Raw genomic sequence first — 19,323 nt, forward strand, 5'->3', positions numbered from 1 at the left:
GAGAGGGATCTTAGATTGTAAGCTCCACTGGGGGCAGGGACTGAAGTGAATGGGGTGTAATCTCTGTAAAACCCATAATATAAAAATGACCATAATGTGTGTGAATGCAATAGGGATCTTAGATTGTAAGCTCCACTGGGGGCAGGGAATGAAGTGAATGGGGTATAATCTTTGTAAAACCCATAATATAAAAATGACCGTAATGTGTGTGAATGTGATAGGGATCTTAGATTGTAAGCTCCACTGGGGGCAGGGACTGAAGTGAATGATACATAGAATCTGTAGGGTGATGGATATAATTTTAGTGGGCATTTAAATCATGGATAAAAAGAAGCCAGAAGGTAAGTTCTTGGCTACTGACCCGTCTGCTAGTACCAGCTGGATTGAAATGTGTTAAGATGATATGGAATAAAATGAAGTTGCCACTTCTACATAACTGAAGGTAGGCCTCTTTCAATTACTATATAATGAGAGAGGGATCTTAGATTGTAAGCTCCACTGGGGGCAGGGACTGAAGTGAATGGGGTATAATCTCTGTAAAACCCATAATATAAAAATGACCCTAATGTGTGTGAATGTGATAGGGATCTTAGATTGTAAGCTCCACTGGGGGCAGGGACTGAAGTGAATGGGGTATAATCTCTGTAAAACCCATAATATAAAAATGACCCTAATGTGTGTGAATGTGATAGGGATCTTAGATTGTAAGCTCCACTGGGGGCAGGGACTGAAGTGAATGATACATAGAATCTGTAGGGTGATGGATATAATTTTAGTGGGCATTTAAATCATGGATAAAAAGAAGCCAGAAGGTAAGTTCTTGGCTACTGACCCGTCTGCTAGTACCAGCTGGATTGAAATGTGTTAAGAATATATGGAATAAAATGAAGTTGCCACTTCTACATAACTGAAGGTAGGCCTCTTTAAATTACTATATAATGAGAGAGGGATCTTAGATTGTAAGCTCCACTGGGGGCAGGGACTGAAGTGAATGGGGTATAATCTCTGTAAAACCCATAATATAAAAATGACCATAATGTGTGTGAATGCAATAGGGATCTTAGATTGTAACCTCCACTGGGGGCAGGGAATGAAGTGAATGGGGTATAATCTCTGTAAAACCCATAATATAAAAATGACCCTAATGTGTGTGAATGTGATAGGGATCTTAGATTGTAAGCTCCACTGGGGGCAGGGACTGAAGTGAATGATACATAGAATCTGTAGAGTGATGGATATAATTTTAGCAGCTATTTAGATCATGGATAAAAAGAAGCCAGAAGGTAAGTTCTTGGCTACTGACCCGTCTGCTAGTACCAGCTGGATTGAAATGTGTTAAGATGATATGGAATAAAATGAAGTTGCCACTTCTACATAACTGAAGGTAGGCCTCTTTCAATTACTATATTCTTTGTAGGGTAAAATCCCTTTCTCTAATGTGCAGTTCACTAGTTTATATACACCCCATTCACTACATCATGCGTACTTAATGCTTTCATTTCTACAAAACACTCAAAAGCCAGAAGCTAAGCTTTTTGCTGCTTTCGCGTCTGATAGCTTCGGCTCGACTGTAATGGGGGAAGAAGGCATACCCCATTTACGGAAGACAGACGGCAGTGCCTGTTCATTCGGTGTATGAAGGCTAAGGAGTATCACTGCTCTATTGAGGGGTAAAGCCAGGCTTTATCAATCAGGGTGCTCCTCCCAACATGCAAAGAGTGAAAAAACCTTAGCATTCTGTGCAATACACTACTTCATACACACCATTCACTACATCATACAAACTGATTCATTTTATTCTATTTTAAAACCCACAAACAAAACCTATCGATACTGTATAAGAATGTGATAGGGTCCTTAGATTGTAAGCTCCACTGGGGGCAGGGACTGAAGTGAATGATACATAGAATCTGTAGAGTGATGCACATAATTTTAGCAGCAATTTAGATCATGGATAAAAAGAAGCCAGAAGGTAAGTTCTTGGCTACTGACCCGTCTGCTAGTACCAGCTGGATTGAAATGTGTTAAGATGATATGGAATAAAATGAAGTTGCCACTTCTACATAACTGAAGGTAGGCCTCTTTCAATTACTATATAATGAGAGAGGGATCTTAGATTTTAAGCTCCACTGGGGGCAGGGACTGAAGTGAATGGGGTATAATCTCTGTAAAACCCATAATATAAAAATGACCCTAATGTGTGTGAATGTGATAGGGATCTTAGATTGTAAGCTCCACTGGGGGCAGGGACTGAAGTGAATGATACATAGAATCTGTAGAGTGATGGATATAATTTTAGCAGCTATTTAGATCATGGATAAAAAGAAGCCAGAAGGTAAGTTCTTGGCTACTGACCCGTCTGCTAGTACCAGCTGGATTGAAATGTGTTAAGATGATATGGAATAAAATGAAGTTGCCACTTCTACATAACTGAAGGTAGGCCTCTTTCAATTACTATATTCTTTGTAGGGTAAAATCCCTTTCTCTAATGTGCAGTTCACTAGTTTATATACACCCCATTCACTACATCATGCGTACTTAATGCTTTCATTTCTACATAACACTCAAAAGCCAGAAGCTAAGCTTTTCGCTGCTTTCGCGTCTGATAGCTTCGGCTCGACTGTAATGGGGGAAGAAGGCATACCCCATTTACGGAAGACAGACGGCAGTGCCTGTTCATTCGGTGTATGAAGGCTAAGGAGTATCACTGCTCTATTGAGGGGTAAAGCCAGGCTTTATCAATCAGGGTGCTCCTCCCAACATGCAAAGAGTGAAAAACCTTAGCATTCTGTGCAATACACTACATCATGCAAACTGATTCATTTTATTCTATTTTAAAACCCAAAAACAAAACCTATCGATACTGTATGAGAATGTAATAGGGATCTTAGATTGTAAGCTCCACTGGGGGCAGGGACTGAAGTGAATGGGGTATAATCTCTGTAAAACCCATAATATAAAAATGACCCTAATGTGTGTGAATGTGATAGGGATCTTAGATTGTAAGCTCCACTGGGGGCAGGGACTGAAGTGAATGATACAAAGAATCTGTAGAGTGATGGATATAATTTTAGCGGGTATTTAAATTATGGATAAAAGGAAGCCAGAAGGTAAGTTCTTGGCTACTGACCCATCTGCTAGTACCAGCTGGATTGAAATGTGTTAAGATGATATGGAATAAAATGAAGTTGTCACTTCTACATAACTGAAGGTAGGCCTCTTTCAATTACTATATAATGAGAGAGGGATCTTAGATTGTAAGCTCCACTGGGGGCAGGGACTGAAGTGAATGGGGTATAATCTCTGTAAAACCCATAATATAAAAATGACCCTAATGTGTGTGAATGCAATAGGGATCTTAGATTGTAAGCTCCACTGGGGGCAGGGACTGAAGTGAATGGAGTATAATCTCTGTAAAACCCATAATATAAAAATGACCATAATGTGTGTGAATGCAATAGGGATCTTAGATTGTAAGCTCCACTGGGGGCAGGGACTGAAGTGAATGGGGTATAATCTCTGTAAAACCTATAATAAAAAAATGACCCTAATGTGTGTGAATGTGATAGGGATCTTAGATTGTAAGCTCCACTGGGGGCAGGGACTGAAGTGAATGATACAAAGAATCTGTAGAGTGATGGATATAATTTTAGTGGGCATTTAAATCATGGATAAAAAGAAGCCAGAAGGTAAGTTCTTGGCTACTGACCCGTCTGCTAGTACCAGCTGGATTGAAATGTGTTAAGATGATATGGAATAAAATGAAGTTGCCACTTCTACATAACTGAAGGTAGGCCTCTTTAAATTACTATATAATGAGAGAGGGATCTTAGATTGTAAGCTCCACTGGGGGCAGGGACTGAAGTGAATGGGGTATAATCTCTGTAAAACCCATAATATAAAAATGTCCCTTATGTGTGTGAATGTGATAGGGATCTTAGATTGTAAGCTCCACTGGGGGCAGGGACTGAAGTGAATGGGGTAAAGTCTCTGTAAAACCCATGATATAAAAATGACCCTAATGTGTGTGAATGTGATTGGGATCTTAGATTGTAAGCTTCACTGGGGGCAGGGACTGAAGTGAATGATACATAGAATCTGTAGAGTGATGCACATAATTTTAGCAGCCATTTAGATCATGGATAAAAAGAAGCCACAAGGTAAGTTCTTGGCTACTGACCCGTCTGCTAGTACCAGCTGGATTGAAATGTGTTAAGATGATATGGAATAAAATGAAGTTGTCACTTCTACATAACTGAAGGTAGGCCTCTTTCAATTACTATATTCTTTGTAGGGTAAAATCCCTTTCTCTAATGTGCAGTTCACTAGTTTATATACACCCCATTCACTACATCATGCGTACTTAATGCTTTCATTTCTACATAACACTCAAAAGCCAGAAGCTAAGCTTTTCGCTGCTTTCGCGTCTGATAGCTTCGGCTCGACTGTAATGGGGGAAGAAGGCATACCCCATTTACGGAAGACAGACGGCAGTGCCTGTTCATTCAGAGTATGAAGGCTACGGAGTATCACTGCTCTATTGAGGGGTAAAGCCAGGCTTTATCAATCAGGGTGCTCCTCCCAACATGCAAAGAGTGAAAAACCTTAGCATTCTGTGCAATACACTACATCATAAAAACTGATTCATTTTTTTCTATTTTAAAACCCACAAACAAAACCTATCGATACTGTATAAGAATGTGATAGGGTCCTTAGATTGTAAGCTCCACTGGGGGCAGGGACTGAAGTGAATGATACATAGAATCTGTAGGGTGATGGATATAATTTTAGTGGGCATTTAAATCATGGATAAAAAGAAGCCAGAAGGTAAGTTCTTGGCTACTGACCCGTCTGCTAGTACCAGCTGGATTGAAATGTGTTAAGATGATATGGAATAAAATGAAGTTGTCACTTCTACATAACTGAAGGTAGGCCTCTTTAAATTACTATATTCTTTGTAGGGTAAAATCCCTTTCTCTAATGTGCAGTTCACTAGTTTATATACACCCCATTCACTACATCATGCGTACTTAATGCTTTCATTTCTACATAACACTCAAAAGCCAGAAGCTAAGCTTTGCGCTGCTTTCGCGTCTTTATGGCGATGACAGACACGGCGATTAGTTGCCGTGATTTTCACTGGCGAAAATGTAAGACGCCAGTGGGATGGCGCGGGCGACTAATCTTCCCGTGTGCCAGAGCCCTTAGTCTGTATGTTAAACAGCCATTCCAAGATTTCCAAAATGATGTCCTTTTTGTTTGTTTTCTTTTTTAGGTTGTTAAGGATCAATCCATAACTTTTCTCCCAACTGGGACAAGTTATTAGGATTCTTAGTTAGGATAGGAAATTAAAAAACAAAAACAAAAAAAATTAACAAAATAGGTTAGGAAATAAAAAAAAAAAAAAAACAATCAAGAGACTCAGCGGAGTCCCCTGCAGTGGGTTGGTGTGGGAGGCTCAGCAGGGGCCCCGCTGACAGGCGGCAACAAAACCAAAAAATCAATAAAAACAACAACAAATACAAATAAAAAAACAACAAACAAAAAAAAACGAAACATCAAAAAACAAAAAAACAGTGGGGTGGTGACAGGCAGCAACAAAACAACGAAATAAAAAAACAAACAACGAAAAAAACAACAAAATAACAAAAAACAACAAAATCAATAAAAGCAACAACAAAACAAAACCAAACAACAACAAAAAAAAAAACTCAAGAGAATCAGTGGAGTCCCCTGCAGTGGGTTGGTGTGGGAGGCTCAGCAAGGGCCCCGCTGTCAGGCGGCAACAAAACCAAAAAATCAATAAAAACAACAACAAATACAAATGAAAAAAACAAACAAAAAAAAACCTAAACAACAAAAAACAAAAAAAATTTAGAGGCTCAGCGGAGTTCCTTGCAGTGGGTTGGTGTGGGAGGCTCAGCAAGGGCCCCGCTGTCAGGCGGCAACAAAACCAAAAAATCAATAAAAACAACAACAAATACAAATGAAAAAAACAAACAAAAAAATACCTAAACAACAAAAAACAAAAAAAATTTAGAGGCTCAGCGGAGTTCCTTGCAGTGGGTTGGTGTGGGAGGCTCAGCAAGGGCCCCGCTGACAGGCGGCAACAAAACAACGAAAAAAAAAACAAAATAACAAAAAACAACAAAATCAATAAAAGCAACAAAAAAAACCAAACAACTAAAAAAAAATCAAGAGGCTCAGCGGAGTCCCCTGCAGTGGGTTGGTGTGAGAGGCTCAGCAGGGGCCCCGCTGACAGGCGGCAACAAAACAATGAAATAAAAAAAACAACAACAACAAACAACAAAAATAATCAAGAGACTCAGCGGAGTCCCCTGCAGTGGGTTGGTGTGGGAGGCTCAGCAGGGGCCCCACTGACAGGCAGCAACAAAACAACAAATAAAATAAAACAAACAATGAAAAAAACAACAAAAAACAACAAAATCAATAAAAGCAGCTAAAAAACAAAACCAAACAACAACAAAAAATTAAGAGACTCAGCGGAGTCCCCTGCAGTGGGTTGGTGTGGGAGGCTCAGCAGGGGCCCCGCTGACAGGAGGCAACAAAACAACGAAAAAAACAACAAAATAACAAAAAACAACAAAATCAATAAAAGCAACAACAAAACAAAACAACAACAAAAAAAAAACCCAAGAGAATCAGTGGAGTCCCCTGCAGTGGGTTGGTGTGGGAGGCTCAGCAGGGGCCCCGCTGACAGGTGGCAACAAAACAAAAAAATCAATAAAAACAACAACAAATACAAATGAAAAAACAAACAAAAAAAAACTAAACAACAAAAAACAAAAAAAATTTAGAGGCTCAGCGGAGTTCCTTGCAGTGGGTTGGTGTGGGAGGCTCAGCAAGGGCCCCGCTGACAGGCGGCAACAAAACAACGAAGAAAACAACAAAATAACAAAAAACAACAAAATCAATAAAAGCAACAAAAAAAAACAAACAACTAAAAAAAATCAAGAGACTCAGCGGAGTCCCCTGCAGTGGGTTGGTGTGGGAGGCTCAGCAGGGGCCCCGCTGACAGGCGGCAACAAAACAACGAAATAAAAAAAACAACAACAACAAACAACAAAAATAATCAAGAGACTCAGCGGAGTCCCCTGCAGTGGGTTGGTGTGGGAGGCTCAGCAGGGGCCCCACTGACAGGCGGCAACAAAACAACAAAATAAAAAAAACAACAACAACAAACAACAAAAATAATCAAGAGACTCAGCGGAGTCCCCTGCAGTGGGTTGGTGTGGGAGGCTCAGCAGGGGGCCCCGCAACAAAACAATAAAAACAACAACAAACAAAAAAAACAACAAAAAAAAGTAAACTACACAACAAAAAAATTTGAGAGGCTCAGCGGAGTCCCCTGCAGTGGATTGGTGTGGGAGGCTCAGCAGGGGGCCCCGCAACAAAACAACAACAAACAAAAAAAACAACAAAAAAAACTAAACTACACAACAAAAAACAAAAAAATTTAGAGGCTCAGCGGAGTCCCCTGCAGTGGGTTGGTGTGGGAGGCTCAGCAGGGGCCCCACTGACAGGCAGCAACAAAACAACAAATAAAATAAAACAAACAATGAAAAAAACAACAAAAAACAACAAAATCAATAAAAGCAGCTAAAAAACAAAACCAAACAACAACAAAAAATCAAGAGACTCAGCGGAGTCCCCTGCAGTGGGTTGGTGTGGGAGGCTCAGCAGGGGCCCCGCTGACAGGCAGCAACAAAACAATAAAAACAACAAAAAAAACAAATGAAAAAAAAACAAACAAAAAAACTAAACGAAACAACAAAAAACAAAAAAATTTGAGAGGCTCAGTGGAGTCCCCTGCAGTGGGTTGGTGTGGGAGGCTCAGCAGGGGGCCCCGCTGACAGGCGGCAACAAAACCAAAAAATCAATAAAACAACAACAAATACAAATGAAAAAAAAAAAAACTAAACAAAAAAAATCAAGAGACTCAGTGGAGTCCCCTGCAGTGGGTTGGTGTGGGAGGCTCAGCAGGGGCCCCGCTGACAGGCAGCAACAAAACAATAAAAACAACAACAAAAACAAATGAAAAAAACAACAAACAAAAAAACTAAACGAAACAACAAAAAACAAAAAAATTTGAGAGGCTCAGTGGAGTCCCCTGCAGTGGGTTGGTGTGGGAGGCTCAGCAGGGGCCCCACTGACAGGCAGCAACAAAACAACAAATAAAATAAAACAAACAATGAAAAAAACAACAAAAAACAACAAAATCAATAAAAGCAGCTAAAAAACAAAACCAAACAACAACAAAAAATCAAGAGACTCAGCGGAGTCCCCTGCAGTGGGTTGATGTGGGAGGCTCAGCAGGGGCCCCGCTGACAGGCAGCAACAAAACAATAAAAACAACAAAAAAAACAAATGAAAAAAAAAACAAACAAAAAAAACTAAACGAAACAACAAAAAACAAAAAAATTTGAGAGGCTCAGTGGAGTCCCCTGCAGTGGGTTGGTGTGGGAGGCTCAGCAGGGGGCCCCGCTGACAGGCGGCAACAAAACCAAAAAATCAATAAAAACAACAACAAATACAAATGAAAAAAAAAAAAACTAAACAAAAAAAATCAAGAGACTCAGTGGAGTCCCCTGCAGTGGGTTGGTGTGGGAGGCTCAGCAGGGGCCCCGCTGACAGGCAGCAACAAAACAATAAAAACAACAACAAAAACAAATGAAAAAAACAACAAACAAAAAAACTAAACGAAACAACAAAAAACAAAAAAATTTGAGAGGCTCAGTGGAGTCCCCTGCAGTGGGTTGGTGTGGGAGGCTCAGCAGGGGCCCCACTGACAGGCAGCAACAAAACAACAAATAAAATAAAACAAACAATGAAAAAAACAACAAAAAACAACAAAATCAATAAAAGCAGCTAAAAAACAAAACCAAACAACAACAAAAAATCAAGAGACTCAGCGGAGTCCCCTGCAGTGGGTTGGTGTGGGAGGCTCAGCAGGGGCCCCGCTGACAGGCAGCAACAAAACAATAAAAACAACAAAAAAAACAAATGAAAAAAAAAACAAACAAAAAAAACTAAACGAAACAACAAAAAACAAAAAAATTTGAGAGGCTCAGTGGAGTCCCCTGCAGTGGGTTGGTGTGGGAGGCTCAGCAGGGGGCCCCGCTGACAGGCGGCAACAAAACCAAAAAATCAATAAAAACAACAACAAATACAAATGAAAAAAAAACAACTAAACAACAAAAAAAATTTAGAGGCTCAGCGGAGTCCCCTGCAGTGGGTTGGTGTGGGAGGCTCAGCAGGGGCCCCACTGACAGGCAGCAACAAAACAACAAATAAAATAAAACAAACAATGAAAAAAACAACAAAAAACAACAAAATCAATAAAAGCAGCTAAAAAACAAAACCAAACAACAACAAAAAATCAAGAGACTCAGCGGAGTCCCCTGCAGTGGGTTGGTGTGGGAGGCTCAGCAGGGGCCCCGCTGACAGGTGGCAACAAAACCAAAAAATAAATAAAAACAACAACAAATACAAATGAAAAAAACAAAAACAAAAAAAATCAAGAGACTCAGTGGAGTCCCCTGCAGTGGGTTGGTGTGGGAGGCTCAGCAGGGGCCCCGCTGACAGGCAGCAACAAAACAATAAAAACAACAACAAAAACAAATGAAAAAAACAACAAACAAAAAAAACTAAACGAAACAACAAAAAACAAAAAAATTTGAGAGGCTCAGTGGAGTCCCCTGCAGTGGGTTGGTGTGGGAGGCTCAGCAGGGGCCCCGCTGACAGGCGGCAACAAAACCAAAAAATCAATAAAAACAACAACAAATACAAATGAAAAAAAAAAAACTAAACAACAAAAAAAATTTAGAGGCTCAGCGGAGTCCCCTGCAGTGGGTTGGTGTGGGAGGCTCAGCAGGGGGCCCCGCTGACAGGCGGCAACAAAACCAAAAAATCAATAAAAACAACAACAAATACAAATGAAAAAAAAAAAACTAAACAACAAAAAAAATTTAGAGGCTCAGCGGAGTCCCCTGCAGTGGGTTGGTGTGGGAGGCTCAGCAGGGGCCCCGCTGACAGGCGGCAACAAAACAACGAAAAAAACAACAAAATAACAAAAAACAACAAAATCAATAAAAGCAACAAAAAAAAACAAACAACTAAAAAAAATCAACAGACTCAGTGGAGTCCCCTGCAGTGGGTTGGTGTGGGAGGCTCAGCAGGGGCCCCGCTGACAGGCAGCAACAAAACAATAAAAACAACAACAAAAACAAATGAAAAAAACAACAAACAAAAAAAACTAAACGAAACAACAAAAAACAAAAAAAATTGAGAGGCTCAGTGGAGTCCCCTGCAGTGGGTTGGTGTGGGAGGCTCAGCAGGGGCCCCGATGATAGGCGGCAACAAAACAACAAAATCAATAAAAGCAATAAAAGCAACGAAACCAAACAACAACAAAAAATCAAGAGACTCAGCGGAGTCCCCTGCAGTGGGTTGGTGTGGGAGGCTCAGCAGGGGCCCCGCTGACAGGCGGCAAAATCAATAAAATCAATAAAGACAACAAATAACAAACATTCCTGTGTTTGTGCCTTCAGTGCTAGAAACCTTTCTTCAAGCGCACACCTTCCTTCTAACTGCTCCCATCAAGTAAAGCTGAGGGGAGGGAGGATAGGGGGGGAACAGGGCGGGGCTACATCATACAATGCTAACAAGCTTGATCATACATTCATATCACCAAAAGTGGATGGGGTAGGCAGAAATAAAACTCAAGGGGTATGGTAGCGGCTAAAGTATGTCGGCGGGTGGGGGCGAGTATAGAGAGAAAAACTCTATTTGCAGGGGACTACAACTGCTCAAGTGCTATGAGAGTGGAAGTAAAGAAATGCAATACATTTCAGCAAACAGAGTTTATCATTTTCAATCAAGTCACTTAATGATAAAGGGCTATTTTTTACATATAAAACTTGACCCCATGCAGTGCTGGGGGCAGGCTGAGCTTTCAGTGATTTCAAAACAGCCCCCCCCCCCCTCAACCCAGAATCATTCCCAAGGCAAATGTGAAGTCTCATTTAAAATCAGCCTGCAATGGGGGGCAATGGGGATACTGCTGGTATGTACTATGCACTATGGCTTTATGGGTAAAATGTAGCACGGAATGTTTGTGCAAAACTGTAGGTGTCACAGAGAAATGGGAAAGAATATTTACAGGGGAAGCTCCTTTATATTTCAATGGAAAATGGCAGCTCTGCAGTCTCAGCACGTTTCCATCCTACACACTCCCCACAACATTTTCAGCCCAAAACCACCTGCTCTGTCCTAAATTTACCTTCAAAATCTGGGCATTTGCAGAAAGGACTTTGCCCCAAGCCTCCCCCAACCCAGCCCCTACACTGAGTTGCCATGTCAGTGCTCCCAGCTCTCCCCGGGGCCCAGCCCCACAGTTTGGGAAGCACTGCTCTATACTTTATAGATCAGCTCGGTAAATAATCAGGATTAAAGTTTCCAAGGGAAACAGATTAACCCTTTAAGTGCCACAAGAGTGTACAAACTACATTCCCCAGCAGAGGTAGAGAAGTGGCCCCCAGGGGCCCCATAGGGAATGCTCTTCTACCTCCCCCCAGTGCCGCCCACTCACTGGATCAGAAGAGTAGGAGGCTCCTCCGGTTCCTGCATCCCCTCCAGCTCCTCCCTGCCTGCCAACCCCAGGGTAGTGTTAAAACAGCACACAATTACACACACACAAGGTGAGAAGCTTGCCTCCATTGGCAGGGAGCAGACAGTTACCTGGGGCAGGAAAAAGCCACCTCTGGTTACTTTAAGAGACCAATTTCCAGAACCGGTAATTCGGCTCTGCTAGAACAATTCACGATCAATCTATCGATGGGGCGAGGGGGGGGGGGGGGCGCGTTGGGTGGCTCAGGGGCCGGAAACCAGCACCATACCCAGCCACTGACTGCCAGCACCATACACAGCCACTGACTCCCAGCACCATACCCAGCCACTGACTCCCAGCACCATACCCAGCCACTGACTCCCAGCACCATACCCAGCCACTGACTCCCAGCACCATACCCAGCAACCAACTCCAAGCACCATACCCAGCCACTGACTCCCAGCACCATACCCAGCAACCAACTCCAAGCACCATACCCAGCCACTGACTCCCAGCACCATACCCAGCCCTGACTCCCAGCACCATACCCAGCCACTGACTCCCAGCACCATACCCAGCCCTGACTCCCAGCACCATACCCAGCAACCAACTCCAAGCACCATACCCAGCCACTGACTCCCAGCACCATACCAGCAACCGACTCCCAGCACCATACCCAGCCACCGACTCCCAGCACCATACCCAGCAACCAACTCCAAGCACCATACCCAGCCACTGACTCCCAGCACCATACCCAGCAACCGACTCCCAGCACCATACCCAGCCACTGACTCCCAGCACCATACCCAGCAACCAACTCCAAGCACCATACCCAGCCACTGACTCCCAGCACCATACCCAGCAACCGACTCCCAGCACCATACCCAGCCACCGACTCCCAGCACCATACCCAGCCACTGACTCCCAGCACCATACCCAGCCACTGACTCCAAGCACCATACCCAGCCCTGACTCCCAGCACCATACCCAGCCACTGACTCCCAGCACCATACCCAGCCACTGACTCCCAGCACCATACCCAGCCACTGACTCCCAGCACCATACCCAGCCACTGACTCCCAGCACCATACCCAGCCACTGACTCCCAGCACCATACCCAGCCACTGACTCCCAGCACCATACCCAGCCACTGACTCCCAGCACCATGCCCAGCCACTGACTCCCAGCACCATACCCAGCCACTGACTCCCAGCACCATACCCAGCAACCGACTCCAAGCACCATACCCAGCCACTGACTCCCAGCACCATACCCAGCAACCGACTCCCAGCACCATACCCAGCCACCGACTCCCAGCACCATACCCAGCCACTGACTCCCAGCACCATACCCAGCCACTGACTCCAAGCACCATACCCAGCCCTGACTCCCAGCACCATACCCAGCCACTGACTGCCAGCACCATACCCAGCCACTGACTCCCAGCACCATGCCCAGCCACTGACTCCCAGCACCATACCCAGCCACTGACTCCCAGCACCATACCCAGCCACTGACTCCCAGCACCATACCCAGCCACTGACTCCCAGCACCATACCCAGCCACTGACTCCCAGCACCATACCCAGCCACTGACTCCCAGCACCATACCCAGCCACTGACTCCCAGCACCATGCCCAGCCACTGACTCCCAGCACCATACCCAGCCACTGACTCCCAGCACCATACCCAGCAACCGACTCCAAGCACCATACCCAGCCACTGACTCCCAGCACCATACCCAGCAACCAACTCCAAGCACCATACCCAGCCACTGACTCCCAGCACCATACCCAGCAACCAACTCCAAGCACCATACCCAGCCACTGACTCCCAGCACCATACCCAGCAACCAACTCCCAGCACCATACCCAGCCACCGACTCCCAGCACCATACCCAGCCACTGACTCCCAGCACCATACCCAGCCACTGACTCCCAGCACCATACCCAGCAACCAACTCCAAGCACCATACCCAGCCCTGACTCCCAGCACCATACCCAGCCACTGACTCCCAGCACCATACCCAGACACTGACTCCCAGCACCATACCCAGACACTGACGCACCATGCTTGTGTCACACTCAGAAGCATAAGTGCAAACCTGCAGCAATGGGATCTTTTATCTGGGCAACACCCACACTGCTTTCATTGCATGAGATACTCTTTAATCACAGGGACAGAACACCTATCTATGGCCCAGTTTTAGTGTAAGCTAGCCATACACTTTGAGATCCACTTGTTTGGCACACTTGCCAAGTGAACGGATATCTGCATGATTTGTCTACAGATGTGCTGGGCTAAATCAGGGTGCTGTGAGCATAAGCCCTATGACCAATAAAAAAAATCACATTCTGGACCTATGGAGACCCACTGGGGCGGGGACCAAATTAATAGACCAAAACAGTTCTCGTACAACTTAATTTTCAAACCCACTAGATTTCTATCTTTCTGAAAATCATTCAGGTATCTGTCAGACCGGGCCTTCCAAGGGCCCCATACATGGGAAAATAAGCTGTCAACTTGGCCTGCAGGGGCCCATGTATGCCAAATTCAAAGGAGAAAAAAAAGGTAAAAACTAAGTAAGCTTTATCAGAAAGGTCTAAGTAAATACAGCCATGAGCACTCATGCTGCACCTACTTTTCTGTCAAAAGATTTCTTGTGTCTGTAATTCCTGTGCCAGAGACACGCAGCTTTCTGCTCTCTCCTGCTCCCCCCTCCCTCAAGAATGCTAAGAACTCACTCCCCCCCCTTAGGAATGTGGATCTGAGCCAATCAGCAGGAAGCTTCCTCATAATCTTACAAACTGAGCATGTACACTGCTCTTGGTCTTGGTACAGGAGTGAGGCATTATGGGAACTTTCTTTACCCAGCTCAGCGTTTTTTCTTCCTGTTTGGCTTCTGATCATCTGAACAGGTGAAATATGGGGAGACTTAAGGGCACTATTGATGCCTGCAGCTTGAGATCAACTCTTTATTAGCCTTTCCTTCTCCTTTAAGTAACGTTCCTCAACAAAAATTTCACTTCACATAACGTAAAAAAAAAAGGTAAATTATAATCTTACATTAACTATGCCTTCTAGGGCCCTATTTCTGAACAAAATACATTTAGCCTTTAGATTTTAGAGAGCTGCTCCTAGAAACACATCACGACGGCCGTGGGAAACATTCCTCTGAGGTAAAAAAAATGCGAATGGATAAATGAATAAATACTACAACGATCCCTGTTACCTATACTGACCACAAGAGGGCAGCAGCACAGCAAAAGATGCACCTCCCCTTGTACAATTCTAGCTTCATTATATGTTGATGCTCCCTTTCTTGGGATGTGATAGAGCAGCACCGTTACACACACACCCTAACAATTCCAAATTCCTGCTTTAGATTAACTCAATAATACATAATTCCATTCAAATAGTGGGAAAGTATTGTATTTGTTGACAATTTGACACAGCTAACTAACGAAATCTCTACTTCAGCTAATAATAATAATAAAAACCTAAACATTATCAGAAATTAAAAGGTCAGCGCTGGCAGAAAATATTCCACTAACACCTACAGATCAATGTGTAGCATTATATAAAGTAGTGTCATTTCAAGGTGAAATAGACTTTACAGTACTCCTGATAAGTTACATTAAATGCTGTATGTTTGCAGGGAGGAATCAATGTGACTCAGTGATCGGGCCCGAGTAAAATCTGCCTTTAGGGCTGAATCGTCAGGTGGAGGTAGAATCCCTATGGTTTCCGCCTCCATATCTGACGATTCAGACCTGAACGTTAGTTGAGAGAATGAACGATGTTTCCTGCGACCAATGGTTGCAAAAAACATCGCTATTGGTACATGTGTGACCACCTTAATTCTTACCTCTTCTTGTTTCTCTTCCCTCACCGCATTGAGACTTAGCTCATTAATACGGGCAGATCTATAGGCGCGGCAGAAGGCATTATCTGTTTCCTCGGCATCTGATCCATCAGACTGTGACCCTCTGGCTAAATTATATCCATCCTGCGTGGACTTTGATAAAGGAACTCTGCTGGGCTTATACTTCTAAGCATCCGTCTCATTATCACTTATATTATTAGCATCTTCCCTGCAGAACAGATGACTTTAGTTTCTTGAAGGAGCCCATCTTTCTCAAGGAAGACAAAAGTTTCCAGGTCGAAGAGTTGCCCACAGCCATCATGGAATGGGGATGTCATTATTCAGGTTGGTCCGTTGTTTTGAGGTGGTAAAGAGTACAGAAGCTTAGAAGAGTTCTGCATCGACTGATTGTCTTGGGATCCCGGCTGCCATTGGCTGGACCTTCTTTGTGCCTCATTTGTTGTCCATGGAACTCCAAAGCTCACTCTCCTGCTTGCCCCTGTAAAACAAAGTGATGAGCAGTGAGCTTCTGTTTCTCCTAAGAGTTTGCTGTTAAGGCTTTAACTAGAGACATCTTTAATAGAAGCTGGACTTCCCATACAGACGATAATGTACTTCAAGGCACAGCAAAGTTTAAAGGAACAGTAACATCAAAAAATTAAAGTTTTAAAGTAATTAAAATATAATGGGCTGTTGCTCTGCAAAAAAACTGGTGTTTTTGCTACAGAAAAGCTACTATATAAGTAAGCTGCTGTGTAGCCATGGGGGCAGCCATTCAAAGGAGAAAAGGCACAGGTTACATAGCAGATAACTAAGCCCCATATACTCCCACTCTGCACTTACAACTTACTTGTATAAGGGTCTAAAAAAGGGTCTAAAAACATTTAGTTTAAAATATGAAAAGTTGGTTCAAAGTTGCCAGAGGTGGCTTTTTGCTTCCCCTGGTAACTGGCTGCTCACTGCCACCTGAGGCAAGGCTCTCACCTTCATCATGCCTATGATATTAGCTATGGCAATGGCCTCCTACCCTACACCTTTATAACTCATGTCTGGCTTGGCTGCTCCCCTCCACTCATCTTGGGATGCTAACAACTGTAGCTGTAAATCAGAGGTAGAAGTAGAGCTAGAGAAAAGGGAACCCTAGCAATGCAGCCCCAGGGGAGAGGGAGGTCAGGTCATATTTTACAGTAGGGGGCACGTTAATCCTTACATATTTATCTGTGGAGGGCACATAATTTGACCAATTTATACAGACAGAACCAAAGAAATGTTGAATGACCTTGTACAGTGCACCAGTTCAGCAGTGACCGCCATTCGTTAGACAGGGCTAATCGTGCCGCAGGCAAGCAGCTTATCCTTAGAAAGGTTGTGGGAATTTTAGGCAAAATAGTTTCACTTATTGGTGATTTTTCAAACTAATTAAAGGGATAATAAAATCTCAAAAAGAGATAAAAAAAAAATCTCAGAGTGTTGGCAGTGGTTGTGGGCTGAGAAGCACTGGGCGCCCCACGCTGAAGTGCCATCAGATGGGTCATTTGCATGTTTGTGGGCTATAAACCCCTCCCTTACATGCCAATAAGGGCCAGTACCCAGCACAGAACCCTCTCAGACTGGGAAAGCCGTTGGTTTCTGGGCTAAGAAGGGGAATTTTTGCTCTCCTTCAAGTGCCCTGTTGTGCGCAGTAATCCCGTCCCCAAATCAGAAGGGCCCGCTGCTCCTTCTCATCTGTTCATTCTTTCAGCTCAAGTAGATCCATTGGAACAAGGGGAACATACTCAGGGCTGTAAGCTGTGTAGAGTGTGAGCTAGATGGGCCAGCAACATGTTGAACTTACTAACTATGGGCAGAGATTCCAATCCGGCAGCCTTTCCCACTGTTATTTAACAACGGCAACTCCCAGCACTGACCAGCATGGCAACTCTCCCCTCTGTTCTAGGAGCTGCTTAACCCTATGACACCCTGGGTGCTGGAGAGTAAGCGCCGCACTATGCGCGCTTCCTGATCCGCCAGCAGAGAGCTCCCGGTAACAGGTGTAATGGCAGCACCCAGTGTCCCTGCCAGCTCCTCTCACCCTGCTGGAGATACAGGCAGCAATTCTGTGATAGGTCACACAGCCCTACCTATAACTCCCAGTCACCTCCGTAATGTGCTCCACTGGAGCCATTTACTAGCAGGCAAAACTACATTTTTATTTTGCCTACATATATATCATATATCCCTCCCCTCACTTTAGTGCAGGACTGTTATCTTATCTGGATACAGAGGAGAGCAGCATTGTTTATTGAGTGCACTGGAGTGTAAGCTCACCTGCTACACTGCCTGTAAGGCACGTTTGTAGTGTACCCACTCCAGAATACCAGTAGGTAGGGGGATACAATGGATTCTTACATTATCCAGCAGAGCACACACAGAGGTGCAAGAGTAATAATTAGTGATAAGAGAAATTTATAGGCAGGCATGCATTCGCGGACTGTTTTGCTAAATGGGTGCAAAAATTTGCAGCGCAAAAATTCACTGTGTGTCACAAAAATAGGGGAATAGGGAAGCAAAGGATTGCAAGCTTACCTGCTACAGCACACACAACTGGGGTCTGGGGAAATGATACAGAATGTATTGGATTGTTAGCTTATAGGAGTTAGAGCACACAGGTGTAAAGGACTAGTGGAACAGTAGATTGCTAGCCTTTCTGCTACAGCACACACAACTGGGGTCTGGGGAAATTATATAGAATGTATTGGATTGTTAGCTTATAGGAGTTAGAGCACACAGGTGTAAAGGACTAGTGGAACAGTAGATTGCTAGCTTATCTGCTACAGCACACACAACTGGGGTCTGGGGAAATTATATAGAATGTATTGGATTGTTAGCTTATAGGAGTTAGAGCACACAGGTGTAAAGGACTAGTGGAACAGTAGATTCCTAGCTTATCTGCTACAGCACACACAACTGGGGTCTGGGGAAATTATATAGAATGTATTGGATTGTTAGTTTATAGGAGTTAGAGCACACAGAGGTAAAGGACTAGTGGAACAGTAGATTGCTAGCTTATCTGCTACAGCACACACAACTGGGGTCTGGGGAAATTATATAGAATGTATTGGATTGTTAGTTTATAGGAGTTAGAGGACACACACTAGTGGAACAGTAGATTGCTAGCTTATCTGCTACAACACACACAACTGGGGTCTGGGGAAATTATATAGAATGTATTGGATTGTTAGTTTATAGGAGTTGGAGCACACAGAGGTAAAGGACTAGTGGAACAGTAGATTGCTAGCTTATCTGCTACAGCACACACAACTGGGGTCTGGGGAAATGATACAGAATGTATTGGATTGTTAGCTTATAGGAGTTAGAGCACACAGGTGTAAAGGACTAGTGGAACAGTAGATTGCTAGCTTATCTGCTACAGCACACACAACTGGGGTCTGGGGAAATGATACAGAATGTATTGGATTGTAAGCTTATAGGAGTTAGAGCACACAGGTGTAAAGGACTAGTGGAACAGTAGATTGCTAGCCTTTCTGCTACAGCACACACAACTGGGGTCTGGGGAAATGATATAGAATGTATTGGATTGTAAGCTTATAGGAGTTAGAGCACACAGGTGTAAAGGACTAGTGGAACAGTAGATTGCTAGCCTTTCTGCTACAGCACACACAACTGGGGTCTGGGGAAATGATATAGAATGTATTGGATTGTTAGCTTATAGGAGTTAGAGCACACAGGTGTAAAGGACTAGTGGAACAGTAGATTGCTAGCTTATCTGCTACAGCACATAGGATGAATGGATTAATGATAGGGGGGTGCAATGGAAGACTACTTTATCT

General features: G+C 43.8%; 1 long non-coding RNA gene across 4 annotated transcripts in view; it reads right to left on the bottom strand.

Annotated features, from left to right (window-relative positions):
- The window catches only part of LOC108645819, an 80,563-nt gene that overhangs the window by 60,868 nt on the left and 372 nt on the right, over nucleotides 1–19,323 (bottom strand). For 2 of the 4 annotated variants that reach the window (XR_004221396.1, XR_004221395.1), the window contains exon 2: nucleotides 15,497–15,992. This is a non-coding gene — a long non-coding RNA (uncharacterized LOC108645819). Of the gene's footprint in view, nucleotides 1–15,496; nucleotides 16,193–19,323 lie in introns of those variants that run through there. The other 2 variants (XR_001924116.2, XR_004221394.1) reach the window with 1 other exon arrangement.

This window comes from Xenopus tropicalis, chromosome 2 (genome assembly GCF_000004195.4).
Source record: "Xenopus tropicalis strain Nigerian chromosome 2, UCB_Xtro_10.0, whole genome shotgun sequence".
In the NCBI taxonomy this organism is placed as follows: domain Eukaryota; kingdom Metazoa; phylum Chordata; class Amphibia; order Anura; family Pipidae; genus Xenopus; species Xenopus tropicalis.